The following is a 15,308-nucleotide window of genomic DNA, read 5'->3' on the forward strand; positions in this document are numbered from 1 at the left end:
ACACATTACATGAGTTACTTTATTTTAAAAATCTAAAATAAAAAGAGGTAGCTATGAATTTGACCTGTCAGATTCTGTCACCCTATATTGTATCTACAGTATAGATTTCTCAATATCTGATCTATATGCTTTTTAAAATAAAAAAGAGGAGATGGTCACACATCACATGAGTCACTTTATTGAATATTACAATGTGTTATTTGAAATAAAAAGAGATCACATATTTCGGTAGTTGACCAGATCCAGTGACTCATACTATATAGGCTAATATCTCAGAGTGGTATGCATTTGTAAAGCACAAACCATACTGGGTAATTGAATATAATAGTAATAAGAATAAAAAAATGAGCCATTAATGAGAATGTTATTTAAACCAAAACCATTCATAGTAGTAACACAGACAACAACAGCACAGCATTAATGATCAATGTCTTCTCTATGCAAGCATTTCGATGCCACAATATCTAGTTTGTCCAATAGTCGTTATTTCTTTAAAACATGAAACTTATTTTACAGCATCACTGCGACGATGATCATTCCGTTTCAGCGTCTGATTCAGCGTGTGCGCGCTCTCGCGCCAATATTTGCTGAACAGCGACCCCTGGTCACAGTTTTCGACGGGTCACAGATTTCGGCACAACACCGGGATTCCTAAATCGCTCAAAATGTCCGGGATTCGGCTTTTGCTTTCTACAGTCGTCATTGTGTGCGTTTTTGTATTAAAGCCTTGCGCTATACTGTTTTCTTAATCCCGCTTCCGCAAACATTCTGATATTGGATATAACTTCTGCGCATCAGGGAGTATATTTAAATCGCTTCCTATTAAACTGGTGTTGGATGTAGGGTTGCCAAATCCGCATTTTTTCCACGTAATTGGGCTAATTTTAAACTGGCGGGTTGATTTTCTCCCATGGGTTAAAAGTTTGAAATATTGCATACATTCCAAATGACTGAAATTTGAAACATGTTGTATTCTGTGATAAAACTGTCTATTAGTTTTGTGAAGCATGGCCACTGTGGTAGGAACCTTTTTAGCTGTGTTTATGATCAATCTGGATAACCAAAACTAGCTCCAACTAGCTCCAACTCACACCTGCTTGGAAGTATCTAGTAATTAATTAGCTGGATCAGGTGTGTTTATTTGTTGTTTTTACAAAATGTGTTTTTTACAAAGTTATGCAGGAAATATTTAACATGAACATAAATAACAGGTATGCAGGTATGCCAGGTGAAGCCATCCTGGAGTGCGTTTCCCAAAAGCATTGTTGGCTAACTATGGTTTTTAGTTACATTGAACGCTATTGGTAACAATGGAACTTATGACCATAGGAAATGCACTCCTGAATAGCAGGGCTATTGCTAATAATTCTGAGCCCTGTTAATATATCTAATATATCTTTAAGCCGCTTTTCCACTATCGGCCGAACCGTTCTCAAAGCTTAACCGTTCTGTTCCGTGCCGATCCGGGCCAGCAGTCAGCACAGATACGGTTTGATTTTCCACTGTGGTGCAGATAACGGAACTCTTTGGAATGTAAATACAAATGAGTCAAATCGTTGCCTTGGTAACACAAGAGTAGGCAGCCCCGCACAAACATACATATCACGTCCTTTTGGACGCGATATGTATGTTTAAGTTTTTTATTTTTTCCCGGCACTGTTTTGAACTTTTCTTAATGCCCTTCTCTGCAAGACACTGCGCAATAATTTTAAAAACTTTTAGTTTCTCTTTGCACCCTCCAGCTGTTGTTGAATTTTTCTTTCTGTCCAAATATCAATATTAGAGCAAATGTTTCATCCACAGACCAAAGTGTCTCAGCCATTTATATTTATATTTACCGTATCTGCTTACTGCGCATCCGCTTTGCCATAGACAGAGCCATAGAGAAACTGGTAGCCAGGCAACAGCGTGGCGACGTCATGCACACGCATTTTACCAGCCCGGTTCAGCACGGTTGTCTAACCTTCCCGAGAATTCCGGGCTGAGAACGGTTTGTAATCGTTCCGTGCCGTACCAGGCTCAGGTGGAAACACAACTGGAACTGTACCCGACCGTTCTAAGAACAGTTCTGCCCGATAGTGGAAAAGCGGCTTAATATAGTTGAGAAGGAATATGCAGATGTACAAACCCTGCTTTTCATGTCTCCACAGGTGAAGTGTCAAGGCTTTTTTCACCATACCCTCTTGGCAGTTCGGTGTCCTCTGTTATGCGAAGACGACAGACTTTAACAAAGCCATGCAGCAAAAAGAGTTACACTCATAAATTTTTTTTGTTTGAGTGGACGACGTGACTGCAAAGTACCACAACTATGGGAAAAGATGGATCTTGAAAGTTCAGGGTTGGGAGAAAAAAAGATATTTTTTCCAGGTACAAGATGTTTTCTTTCACTATACTTTGGAGCAACTGAGCTCTTTCAGTACTTTGAGGTAGAAAATATAGCTGGTTAAATTGTAAATAACACTGTTAACATGTTATTTAATATGGGAGTCCTTTTAACAAGTGCTATTTGGTAAAATTTGTTGATTCATTTTTGAATTATTTGTTTTTAATTGACAATTTATTTTACAGATAAGAACTGCGCATCTGATGAATTCAAGTCCACATTGCTTATGGAGTTTCCAAAACTAAAAGATGGTGGGGGTTTTGAATTACTCAGACCATATGGGGCGACGAGAACAAGAACTTTACAAGTTATCCCCTGTCCATTAGAAGGGTATACGCCACATTACCTTCAAGACACCATTGGAGTACATGCAGCAATTGTATATGTAAGGCCTCTTCAGGAAGACCTTGACATGGTATGCAACCGTAAAAGCCACAATCATGCATTAAATTGGTTTGAAAACTGGTGACAGATATAGTTCTTCCATTGCTTATTTTAGGAATCATGTGAACCTAAAAGTGGATCTGGGCCCCTTGTACAGTGCATTTATTGTGAAGAAACCTTTAGCCATGCAGAAATTCAGGACCACGTGGACAAATGTATCTTGTGAGTAAAAAATTACATGTAATATATTAGTACTGGTAGATTTCTGTCTGCTGCTTTGAAGCTGCTTTGAAATGGAGTTCATTATGTAAGATAGAAATGAAAACTGACATGTGTTATGTTTTTTAACTTAACATTTTTTTTTTCCTGATTTTGGTTAACGTAGATTCTTGTGTTTAGTCATGTGTCACAGTTCTTTTTATGTTTTGTTTGTAACATTGTCATACAATAAGAAAATGTTCTTCTAAACAAATTAGGTCACTGCAAGAGAAGAGTGCTGAAAGAGAAGAAAACAGAAACATCAGCAGTCAAAACTGTGATAGGCAGAGCATCATTGACCGTGAAGTCAGCGACGAAGTTTTAGTAGAGAGCTGTAGCACCAGGCAGGAGAATGATGAGCGTGTTTCAGAAAGGAATCGTAGTAGCAGAGAGCACTGTCATGATCTGACTTTGGAAGGGACAAGTAACAGCAGACCAGATAGCAGAGTTTTGAAATTTAGCGATGAGGATACTGAAGGTCTTTTTCCAAACATTAATTATCATTTTATGTATTGTGCAAAATTTAATACTATATATAACCATTTGCATATTTCTTTCAGACTGGAGAACTGAGGGTGACTTGAGCCACGCTGCTTATAGATTTAGACGTTCCTTACTGCAGGAAATGGAGGATGAACCAGACCTTGTGGCAAAGATGGATCTACTTAAAAGTCCTGAAGAGAGAGAGAGAGAAGTACTGACATTTTACAAAAATCAGACTGCGAACTGGGCCCGTCCATTCTCTGTTTTACTTAAGGGTAAGGTTTAATTTGGCCAAAAATTACATTTCCTTGAGTCATTTACTTATTTTTTTTTTTAAATATAAAAAAAGATTTTAGAAACTTCATTAAAAAAATCATACATGTTTTGAGCAATATAAGGGTTAATTAAAGTAATTGTGATGTTAAGGGTTAATTGTGATGTAGTTTTAATTTTTGTGTAATGTGTTTCTTTTTCCTTTCCTTTATATATTTAATGCTACTATGAAATACATTTTCTGAGTAATATTTCTCTTCTTAAACACAGGTGATTCTGCCTTTGGAGAGGGTGTAAACCGCCATTTTCTCTCCTTTGTTATGTCAAGAGTGCAGTATGGATTTGGTCTAAATCTTGGTAGCCTATATAAATTTTATGCAAGGGAAATAAAGGCATACGCATATGTAAAATAGAGCTGTTAACATTGTGTTTTTTATTATCCTGTTTTCTAGAAAATTGTGGCAAAACATTGTTCTTTAATGGACAAGAAGACCATTTGGTGCCTTCCACTTCTCGACTCCTACTGGACAGCGACCTTTTTCGTGTCATTGGGCGCATGATTGGACATTCCTTTTTGCACGGTGGACCCTTACTCACTGGTTTGAGTCGTTCTTTGTTCGGTCTGCTGATTGGACAGAAAGATGAGCTAGCTGTTGTAGAACCAGAGGACTGCCCCGACACTGATGTGACTGATATCGTTTCACTTGTGAGTTTAAATCCAGTATCATTTATAATATTTTATAGCATGGTATGTCTCAATACTTGGTTCTGATTGGCTGGCAGGTATGCATTAAAACCGTTTATTGCACAGGTACTTTCAAGGCAGTTTCACCTAATATAGAATCACCATTCTATATTAATGAGTTCCTTTAATTGATGCACACAAACACAGAGAGAGAGAGAGAGAGGTTGCAGTTGACAGAATGTGCTGTGCACACACAGAAACTGGTTGTTAGGGCCGTGGTACTAGATCGTTACATTACATTTCTCAGCATTGAGGTGGTCTGTTTTTGAAGTAACTAAACAGCTTCATTGTTTGTAAAGAGGCACGCAGATGCAGGTAGCTTGTACACACAACTGTCATCTCTTTTGTTCTCTATCTCTTGATTGATCGATAATTAATTCATCTAAATGCTATAATTCATTGAAATATTTAATTTCACTCTCTGATCAAATTTTGCACTGTAAAATCATTAACAACTTTAACTTGTAAATGCTGGCAAATAATTTCAATGACATGACTTTAGCATGATTAGCATGTTAACATGATTCTAACATGATTAGCATGTTGTAAACGTGATTTTAGAATGATTAGCATGTTAGCATGATTCTAACATGATTAGCATGTTGTAAACGTGATTTTAGAATGATTAGCATGTTAGCATGATTCTAACATGATTAGCATGTTGTAAACGTGATTTTAGAATGATTAGCATGTTAGCATGATTCTAACATGATTAGCAAGTTACTAGCATGACTGTAACATGATTATTCTGACATGTTTAGCACGTTAGAAGTTATTAGCATGGTTAGCATGTTGTTACCACGACTGTTTCCAATTCTCAGTTTGCACCAGCTCCTCTTTCTTTCTGATGCTCTTCGGAAGCGGGCTACGCTGCATCAGCTTTCTTCCAGTCTGCAATAAAGACGTGATTCAGGTTAGCATCACAGTACTGATCCACCTTACAATATTAGATAAGCAAGACAGAAGTATGAACGCCACTTACGGGTTTCACTGGAGGACAAAGCTTTCTCGCCAGTCTTTTCTGCCGCCGTTCTTCCAGCAGAGCATCGAAGTACATGCGTTTCCGTTCCTGCTCTCTGTGAAAGAGAGAAAGCAAGAGTTCAGCAAAAGATTATTATTACCACTGATGATCGTTAGCTTTATCACTTTGTGTCACAAAGATATGTATTTTTAGATATCTAATCTTACTTGATTTTATGTTTTTGGCAAATGGAATTCTGCCATTTGTGGATCCTCTCAGCTTCGATGGTCTCAACAAAATCTAAAGAGTTTATTGAGAACTGCTCGATTTGCTGCAGTGCCATCAGTGGAAATGCAGAGCAGACAGTCAGGTCCGAGTAGACATCCTGGAGCTTTAAGAGGTCCTCGCACAACGCTTCGATCTTGCTGTTGAGCTTTGGTGAGACAAAAACAAAAAGATGAGCTCAAATGTGACAGACATCGGTTGTATTTATTGGATGTGTGTGAGGGTGTGGCAGCTTTGGACGGGACACGTTACTTACTTCGAATTTACGGGAGCAAGTGACATGGCTGATCTTTTCTATTTCATTTTTCACGTAGTTTTCTTTCTTCTCCTCTTTTTTAAAGAGGTAGGCAACACTCTGTTTTTCCTCCTCCATGAAGTCCACATAGTGGTCTCTAGACAAAAACAAACAAGACAAAAGTCAGAGGGTCAGATGCTGTTAGACACAACTAAGAAATCAATCCCATCGTGGTGCACAAGAAACTTACAGCTTGTCGTTTTCCTTCTTTAACTGCAAGAAATCCTCAACCTCGTTGTTTCTTAGGGTCATGGTAATTGCAAAATCCCAAGCTAATTTCTCCTGCTCCACAGAGCTTAGTTTTTGCTGCCATTTCTCACACTTTGCTTGCTCGTGGGCTTCGCTTGCTTCGATGTCTTCACGCAGCTCCTCAGCTCTGATCATGACTTCGACAACATAGATTTTCCTGAAACGGATTACAGTGACAGAGATGGTTATGAATAATAGTATCAGCATCTTCACTGTTGGGATGTGCAGAAATACAAAAACATCAGTTGTCCACGTTGACATGACAGTACTACCTTAGAAGAGCTTTATTCTCATCTTCCTCTCTCAACCTCTCCACGAGCAAATCCTCAGCGCTGAAACATGACAACATGATAATAAGCACCTGGCAATCACAGCGATGTAAACTCAAACTGGATTATTTACAATGACCACAAAAGCATAGCTTTAACATTCAACAGTGATGTAGAAATAATTACATGTATTTGTTCTTCAACAGACTACGGTAATAGACAGAGTCTTCTTGTTGTGTTTTGAGCTCTTGTTGGGCAAATTTTCTTTCCTCCTGAAAAATTTGCTCAGTCTCAGTCCAGGAGGCCTCCATTGCATTTTTCATGGCAATCTGAGAACAGAAGAGAGAAAGAAGTTAGAAGAGTACAGACACCACACAAATGAAAAACCACACAATCCACTAGGGCTGTGCAATTAATCGAAATTCAGTTTTGATTTAGTTGTCTGCTTCAAACGATCATGAAAATGCAGTAATCAAAATGAAACGATTATTGCGCCCCATTCCGCCCCCTTTCCAGTGGTGCGCTTTCGCTCCTCCATAAAAGCCTATTTTCACATGCAAATCAGCAAAATACTGTAACGTGACTTTCATAAAACTGGACGTGCTTGATTTATTAATGTTTCTTTGATGTCGTGTTTTTAATAGCGCGTAGGAAAAAATTTTATTGTCAATTTTTACAAATTATTATTATTATTTTCTATTTTTATTTTTGGTCTATTTATGCTTACATATGTGTATTTTTTCTTATTCTCTTATTTTTATTGTCTGTGCGTCTCTGTGTACTGGAAGCTAATAACACTGAAACAAATTCCTTGTATGCGCAAGCATACTTGGCAATAAAGCTCTTTCTGATTCTGATTCTGAAAACTTGCACTGTTCTGTGTATGCGCTCAGAGACGGAGCAGAACACGGACATAAAGTTATCTTTTAGCTCAAGGTGCTGCCTAAACGCTCAGATACACGCAAAACTATTTCACAATGAGGCGCTTGGTCATTATTGATGTAAACGCTTGTCAATTATGTCTTAAATGACCATAAACAGTTGAGAATGAGAATACATGTGTAACAATATATTGGATCCGTGTGGTTAAGCGCAACACATAAGATTCCTTCTGCCATCTCTGTGCTTAATATTAATAAAACGTAAACATACAAAGAGAAAAATCACTCACTGCTTTTGAATGAAGGACGTTTGTAGTTTTAATGTTTAACTATTACAGTGAAGACGCTGTTTTATTTTACATTCAAATAATTACGTTCAATTTCTGTAGCATTGTTAGACTACTTTAGACTTGCATAAAAGTATTCAGTATTTTTTTTAAAGCACTGTTTTTTAATTTGTATCTTTTTTTCTCGCTGTATTGCTATGTTTAAATTAATCACTATATAAAGTTTTGGACCTTGTCATAATCGTTTAAATAATCGTGATTACAATATTGACCAAAACAATCGTGATTATGATTTTTGCCGAAATCGAGCAGCCCTACAATCCACATAGTAGTTTACATTAACTAAGAAAGAACAATACTTCTACAGTATTTATTACTCTCATTTAATGTTAACCTCAGCATTTACTAATGCATTAATAAAGTCACAAGTTGTTTGTTAACAATAGGTAATGCACCCTGAACTAACATGAACAAACAATGAACAGCTGTATTTGTTATCAACTAACATTAACACAGATTTATTAATAACGTTTTAAATGTATTGTTTATTGTTTGTTCATATACAATACATTAACCAGTGTACCTTATTGTAAAGTGTTACCCATATTACACATAACATATGATTAAACATTCATTTGGAATATTATTTCAACTGGAATAATCAAAATATACAAAATTTGCTTACTTTTTGGCGAGTGATTTCTACACTAGCAGCTATGCATTCTGAGATGCTTTCAAGCACGTTCAGCCACTTCAAATTTGGCAGATGACGGGTTATGCTTTGAGCCTTGGTTTTGCGCCGCTGTTGACCCTCTTTGATGAACGCCCTCACATCTTCTCCTGTTCTGTCCTCCTCCCTGCTTCGAATTTCCAGAAATTGCTCCTCTGCACTGAGACTGGATCCATTCACCTTCTTCTGAGGTGGTGGATGGGGACACAGTCCTGCAGAACATCACATTTATGTTAGTGTTTTAATGTAATATGTTCTAAATTCAGATTGTTTGAGCAGCTCACCTTCGGCAGGGGAAGGACCAGGGATAGACGAAAGCTTGACAGCCTGTATTTGCCCTGAGTTTGTGGTGTTTTTGCTCACACTAAAGATGTTCTGGCGAGCGCTTACACTCTTCACCTTCTTCTGAGGTGGTGGATGTGGACATAGTTCTGCATAACATCACATTAATTTATATTAGTGTTTTACTTTATAGGAATGTAATATGTTCTTAATTCAAATCTAGCAAACCAGTTTCAGATAGTTTGAGCAACTCACCTTTGGCAGGGGAAGGACCAGGGAGAAACGAAAGCTTGACAGCCTGCATTTTCCCTGAGTCTGTGGTGTTTTCGCTCACACTGAAGATGTTCTGGTGAGCGCTGACACTCTTCACCTTCTTCTGAGGTGGTGGATGTGGACATAGTTCTGTATAACATCACCATTAATTTATGTTAGTGTTTTATTTCATACTCATGTAATATGTTCTGAATTTAAATGTAGCAAACCAGCATCAAATTGTTTGAGGAGCTTACCTTTGGCATAGGAAGGACCAGGGATAGATGGTAGCTTGACAGTCTGCATTTTCCCTGAGTCTGTGGTGTTTTCGCTCACACTGAAGATGTTCTGGTGAGCGCTGACACTCTTCACCTTCTTCTGAGGTGGTGGATGTGGACATAGTTCTGTATAACATCACATTTAATTTATGTTAGTGTTTTACTTCATACTCCTGTAATATATTCTGAATTCAAATGTAGTAAACCAGTTTCAAATTGTTTAAGCAGCTCACCTTTGGCACCCTCCATTTTCTCTGAGTTTGTGGAGTTTTCGCTTACAATAATGATGTTCTTGTCAGCACTGGCACTTTGGGGTCTGAGCTTGCGAAAAGTATTACAATACATTTTTGGTTCTGAAAGTGTACAATAATCTGAAATTTTACACAGATCAGAAAATTGTACTGTCCTTGTCGCGAGCTGATTTAAAATTGTGCACTGAACAATGATCGTACACCGAATGAAAATGCAAATTCACAATTAGATAATAATCTGGAATCTACACTGGATTCAAAACTGCACACTGATCAAAAGCTGTAGACAGATGCAAAAATCGTATACTGACACTAAATCGTGTACTAAAGCAACGAGTCGATATGTAAGGGATAATCAACGGTTTGCCGTGCGTTAAAAGATTTTAAATGCAAGACGTGGAGGCTAATAACCGCCCGACGCAAAGCGGAGGGTGGTTGCCTCCGCGAAGTGCATTTTAAATCCTTTAATGCACGGCAAGCCGTTGATTATCCCGCTTATTCCATGGTTATAGACAAATTAAAACTAGGATTGATATTTGCAGCGCAAAATTTGACTGAATGGATAAAAAAGACGGTTATTTTCGTCAGTTATGACACGCAGCTCTAGCATTCTGCCCGCTTCAAATCAGACTCAGAGATTAAATAGTCCGGTAAAATCATATTTATTTGAATGAAAAATAGCATTTGTTTCAGTAGATTATCGATCGACCAAGAGAGAGTTTAAAGGCAAGAGAGATGACAGTTGTGTGTGTGCGTAACGTTACCTGCCTGCATGCTGTGCGTCTCTCTCTACAAACAACAATTAATTCAAAAACAGCAGCTTTACCACCCCGTTGCTGAGGAATATAATGTAGCGATCTAGTATCTAGGATATTTTAATAAGGATCGCAGGCAAACGCTGACAAGAAGTTTATGTATGTGCACAGCACAATGCGATCTCCTCTCTCTCTCTCTCTCTCTCTCTCTCTCTCTCTCTCTCTCTCTCTCTCTCTGTGCTTTTGCGTGCATCAATTAAAGCAGCGCATTAATATAGAACGGTGATTAAACTGACTTGGAACTACCTGTGCATTAAACGGTTTTACTGCACACCTGCCAGCCAATCAGAATCCAGTATCCAGACATTCCATGGAATAAATATATATCTATGATTGAAAACGAAATATACATCGCGAAGCATAGAGAAAACTGATAACTCGCTGACAGGCTAGACAGAGCAGGTTACATTAGGTAGGAAATACAGGCTCGTCTTTAAAATCTCTCATTTTTCAACAGTCTTTTTTTTTTTCAAGTTCAAACAGTAAACACCGTTTTGTGGCCCTTTAATGTATTATTGTGTCAGATCGCTGTAGCGCCACAGTTCTAGTGGAACTTTAAAACACGAAATAAACATGAACAAACATCTTTTTTTATTATTATTGCAAAACTTGTACAACATATACCAGAAGATTGTAAATGAAATAAATTCCTACAAGGAACAATCATAAGAAAAAAACAGAAAATAATATTCTGGATTTGCGTACATCAAATTATGGTGTAATCCATATAGAAAAGTATAAAAATAAATTACATCCTTTTAGAAAAATTGTCATAAATGCAACACAAATTTCGCACTCTTTTTGTTATTTGTAAGTCTAAGAGAAGAAACAACAGAATCAAGAAAAGGGAAAAATAAAGGAGATTTAAGCCATTTTTGTTTATGAATGAAAAATTTGGTATTCAGTATGTAACCCACTAGAAAATGGAGAATTTTGAGTGGTTAATAGGGAGGAGGAGAGTTGGGGTGCGGCAGACAGAGAAGGAGAGCGCGCCGAGAGGAGAACGAGAGAGCTGATCTGACCGATCTGAGCTAACGATTGCAGTAATTGGAGTTTATTAATCGATAAACCATCGTATTAATCATTTTGAAGTGTATATAGTGTGTGTGTTAACACAGTTTGTTGAGTTTGTTACATCGTCCATTTTCGTATTCTCCGTGTATGTTTTTCCGTCACCGCGGTTACGTCATTTCGCTCGTAAACGGCGTTTATACTGACTGGGCTTAAAGTTAAAAAAAAAATTACTTAAAAGAAGAACGAAAGGACAGAAAGCAACACGAATTCGGCGTGTGATCGGACTGAGGGAGACCAGATAGCGTCCCAGATCACCGTGAGGTCTGGGATTCCTCTGGCTGCGTTGGAGGGTGACTCGCATCGCCTGACAGAGACAACGCAGGAGGAGGAGCTGCCGAGGCCGGACACGGGATCCCCGATCGATCGCGGGTTTGCATCGCACACGAAAGGAAGGTATATTGTTGATTTTATTTGTGCTCAGGAGAGTGAAGAGGCCAATTTTCAGTTTCTCTGGCCACCACGAACCCGAGCTACGATCCAGGCCTGCAACAGTGTGTGTTTGAATGACTGTGTGTGTGTGTGTGGGCCCACAAGTGTTTTAAAATCAGTTCATACAGTGTTATTCAGCGCTTATACATTGTAAAGATTTAAAAGGGATAATCTGACACCCAAAGGTATATTTTGGTATGGTGTTGAATTACTCAATTTATTCAGTGTATTTGACCTTTTGGTCATTTCAGAAACTCGACGTCTGTAACATTGTCTATTGGAGCTTAAATTTGTGTCAATTTGATATTTGTTTTATTGTTTAACTACTCCAAAGCTTTATTTTGTTTATCCATTTCACACTTTCCAATCCTTTATTCGAATTTTAAGTAAATCATTTACATTTTCTACTTATTTTATGTGTTTTATTCATTCAAAAGAGTTTTATAAGATACAGTAAAGGTGAAGTATAGCCATTTATTTAGAGTAACTTTCGTATATACATTATTTCAGTCAGTGACACCAGAGGGGCCCATAATACAACATCTCTTAGGGCACTAGATTATTGAACCTGGTGCTGCCCCTTACTAATCTGTTACAAAAAGAGGTAGGGGGCGCTACACAAAGTGGGGGCTCGTCCGGGATCTCCCTCTGGTACGTCGCTGATGAGTTCCTGAAAAAAAGAAGACAGATCAGAGTAGCTAAGCCCAAGCACTTCTCACCATCACCTTCAAAGTTACTGAAACGTGGTCAGACAGCTATCATGGCTTTGAAAATGGACCCCAGTCTACAAGCAGAGTTAATCAGCTGGTGCAAAGAAGCTGGCATTGATGAGTCATGCATTAATGTTGAAAAATGTACCGGTTCACACAGACATTGCTGCTATTGAAGAGGTAATGGCAGCTGTGAAGGCCTTAGGAAGAGTTCGTGTCCGAGACACACGAGAAGGACCCACCTCATGTTTTCTGCTGGTGTTGTGTGAATGTAAACAGGCCATTGACCTCACGCACCTACCTCCGGAAGTTTCACCTGGAGAAAGGAAAGAGCCATGGACAGTCATTGCAGTCCAACCCAGGGAAGCCGAAACTGACACTGTCTCTGGAGATTTTACAGAACGACTTGCTAAGTTCCTGATAGAAGAAGGTAAGTCACTTTGTGACATACAAGCTTTGCTCACTCCCCGCAACACAACCGACAGTTCTCCTGAGTCCATCATACGTGCTGTGGGTGAGATCCTGGAAAAGACCGTAAAGCATCCCAGTGACGCCAATGCATACCGGCGCCTGCGCACGTTTTCAGCTGTAGTTCCTACCCCCCCCAGGAGAGGAGAATATGGAAACTTGGATGGAACAAGCAAGGCTGATGATAACAGAGTGTGAATGCTCCGAAAAAGAAAAACGACGGCGAATTGTAGAAAGCCTCAAGGGACCTGCATTGGAGATCATCAGAGCTGTCCGGTTTTCCAATCCTGAAGCGAGTGCACTACAATACTTGGAAGCATTAGAGAGCACCTTCGGATCATCGGAGTCTGGTGAGGACTTGTATTTCAAGTTTCGTCTCATGCGCCAGAGCACTGGAGAGACCCTCTCTGAATTCCTGAGAAGGATTGAAAAAATGCTCAGCAAAGTAGTAGAACGTGATGGAGTGCACCCAGGACTCATTGATAAGGTACGGATTGAACAGCTTATTCGTGGAGCAGTGAACTCCGACATGATGTTGCTACAGTTGCGGCTAAGAGAAAGAAAACACCACCCACCTTCTTTTCTGAGTCTGCTGAAGGAGATATGTGAGGCAGAAGAGAGTGAAGCATCCCGCCACAGAATGTCTGCTAAAGCCAAAGCCATACAGTACTGTGAGGAAGAAAGAGCCAGCACCTCGGTCATCCAAGAACTAAAGGCTGAGATTCAAGAGTTGAGAACACAGATTTGTGGAAGTGAGTCTAAAACAGTGGCAACTTCCACCCTGTTAATTAAACCTAAAGAAAAACAGAGGAAGCAGACTGAAAAAACTGACAATTCTGAAGTACAAGATTTACGAAAACAGATTCAACACCTACAGCAGCAGTTGGCTAGTATGAGTGTCAGCTCTACTCACCACTCACCTCCATGTCAAGATCCGTGGCCAAAACCCTGTGCTTCTTCAACATCCCTGAAAAGCAAGTCATCAAGATCAAAAGAGAATTATTTCTGTTACCGGTGTGGAGAGGACGGCCATATCGCGACAAAGTGTCAAGCTCCGCCAAACTCAGAACAAGTGATTCAAAAGCTGATCCGTTCTCTGCGGCAAGCAAAGAGTGAGAGGGGTGAGGCTGATGACGACAATAACAGAAAGACACAGAACCAAGCCTGTTTCTCAAAAAAGAGTCAGACCGACATTCAGGAATCCAGCAGTCTTCCCAAAGGCCTAGTTGGACCAGCATCAACTGTGGATGTGAAGCTTAATGGAAATGTGTGTCAAGCCCTGTTAGACACTGGATCGCAGGTGACAATTGTGTTTGACAGCTGGTTTTCCAGAAATCTCCCAGATGTGCCCATTCACCCATTGACTGGATTGTCAATATGGGGGCTCAGTTCATCCAGTTACCCATACAAGGGGTATGTAGTTGTTGACGTGACTTTTCCTGCTTCTGTTACTGGCGTGGAGGAATCACTGTCCATTCTGGCTCTCGTATGTCCTGATCCTCAAGGTCCTCCCCAAGTGCCGGTTATAATTGGAACCAACGCTAGTTTCTTCAAACGACTTGCTGCACTCAGTCAAGTTAATGAGAATCCAAAGGTTGCACATGCTTTGAGAATCCAGACCCGACAGGCTGCTATTCAACTGCCTCAGCTGCAAATAACAGAGAAACTCCCTGACAAGCCTGAAGGAAAAGTCCGATGGATAGGACCTGGAGACTGTGTCGTTCCATCCAGAGGGGAAGTACAAGTCGTCTGTCAAATGGAGACTGACAAGATTTTGACAAAAGAGATCTTTGTGGTAGATGCTCCTGAGGAGGGCAGTCTTCCAACTGGAACATTCATAACGCCTGTAGTACTTCCATCTTCAGCCGTAGATGGGAAAAACATTCAAGTCCTGGTTCATAACGAAACATCAAAGGATATCTCCATTCCTGCTGGAACCGTGATGGCCAATGTGTATCTCACAGACACGCTTGCAGTGCCTTCTGGAAGTTTCCACAGCTCCAAAGTAATCGACCCAAGTCTGTTTAATTTCAGTGAGTCATCTATTCCTAAGGCATGGGAACTGAGACTGCGTCAGAAGTTGTCGACAAGAGGTGATGTCTTTTCTACCAGTGAGTGGGATGTGGGATTAGCTCATGGAGTTGAGCATCACATAAGACTGAATGATCCAAAACCCTTCAGAGAGCGCTCCAGACGCATCGCACCGGCAGACATCGAGGATGTGCGACGCCATATTAAAGATCTGTTAGCGGCTGGAATTATTAAG

The 15,308-nt window shown here is 39.6% G+C and overlaps 1 long non-coding RNA gene across 1 annotated transcript; it reads left to right on the plus strand.

The window, feature by feature from the left end:
- The first annotated feature begins 2,583 nt into the window (after positions 1–2,583).
- Positions 2,584–3,819, plus strand: LOC141293399 (uncharacterized). Its single transcript, XR_012340744.1, has 3 exons — positions 2,584–2,798; positions 2,883–2,989; positions 3,586–3,819. It is a non-coding gene; the product is annotated as an uncharacterized lncRNA (long non-coding RNA).
- The last annotated feature ends 11,489 nt before the right edge of the window (positions 3,820–15,308 follow it).

The sequence above is a fragment of the Garra rufa genome, chromosome 20 (genome assembly GCF_049309525.1).
Source record: "Garra rufa chromosome 20, GarRuf1.0, whole genome shotgun sequence".
Lineage (NCBI taxonomy): Eukaryota > Metazoa > Chordata > Actinopteri > Cypriniformes > Cyprinidae > Garra > Garra rufa.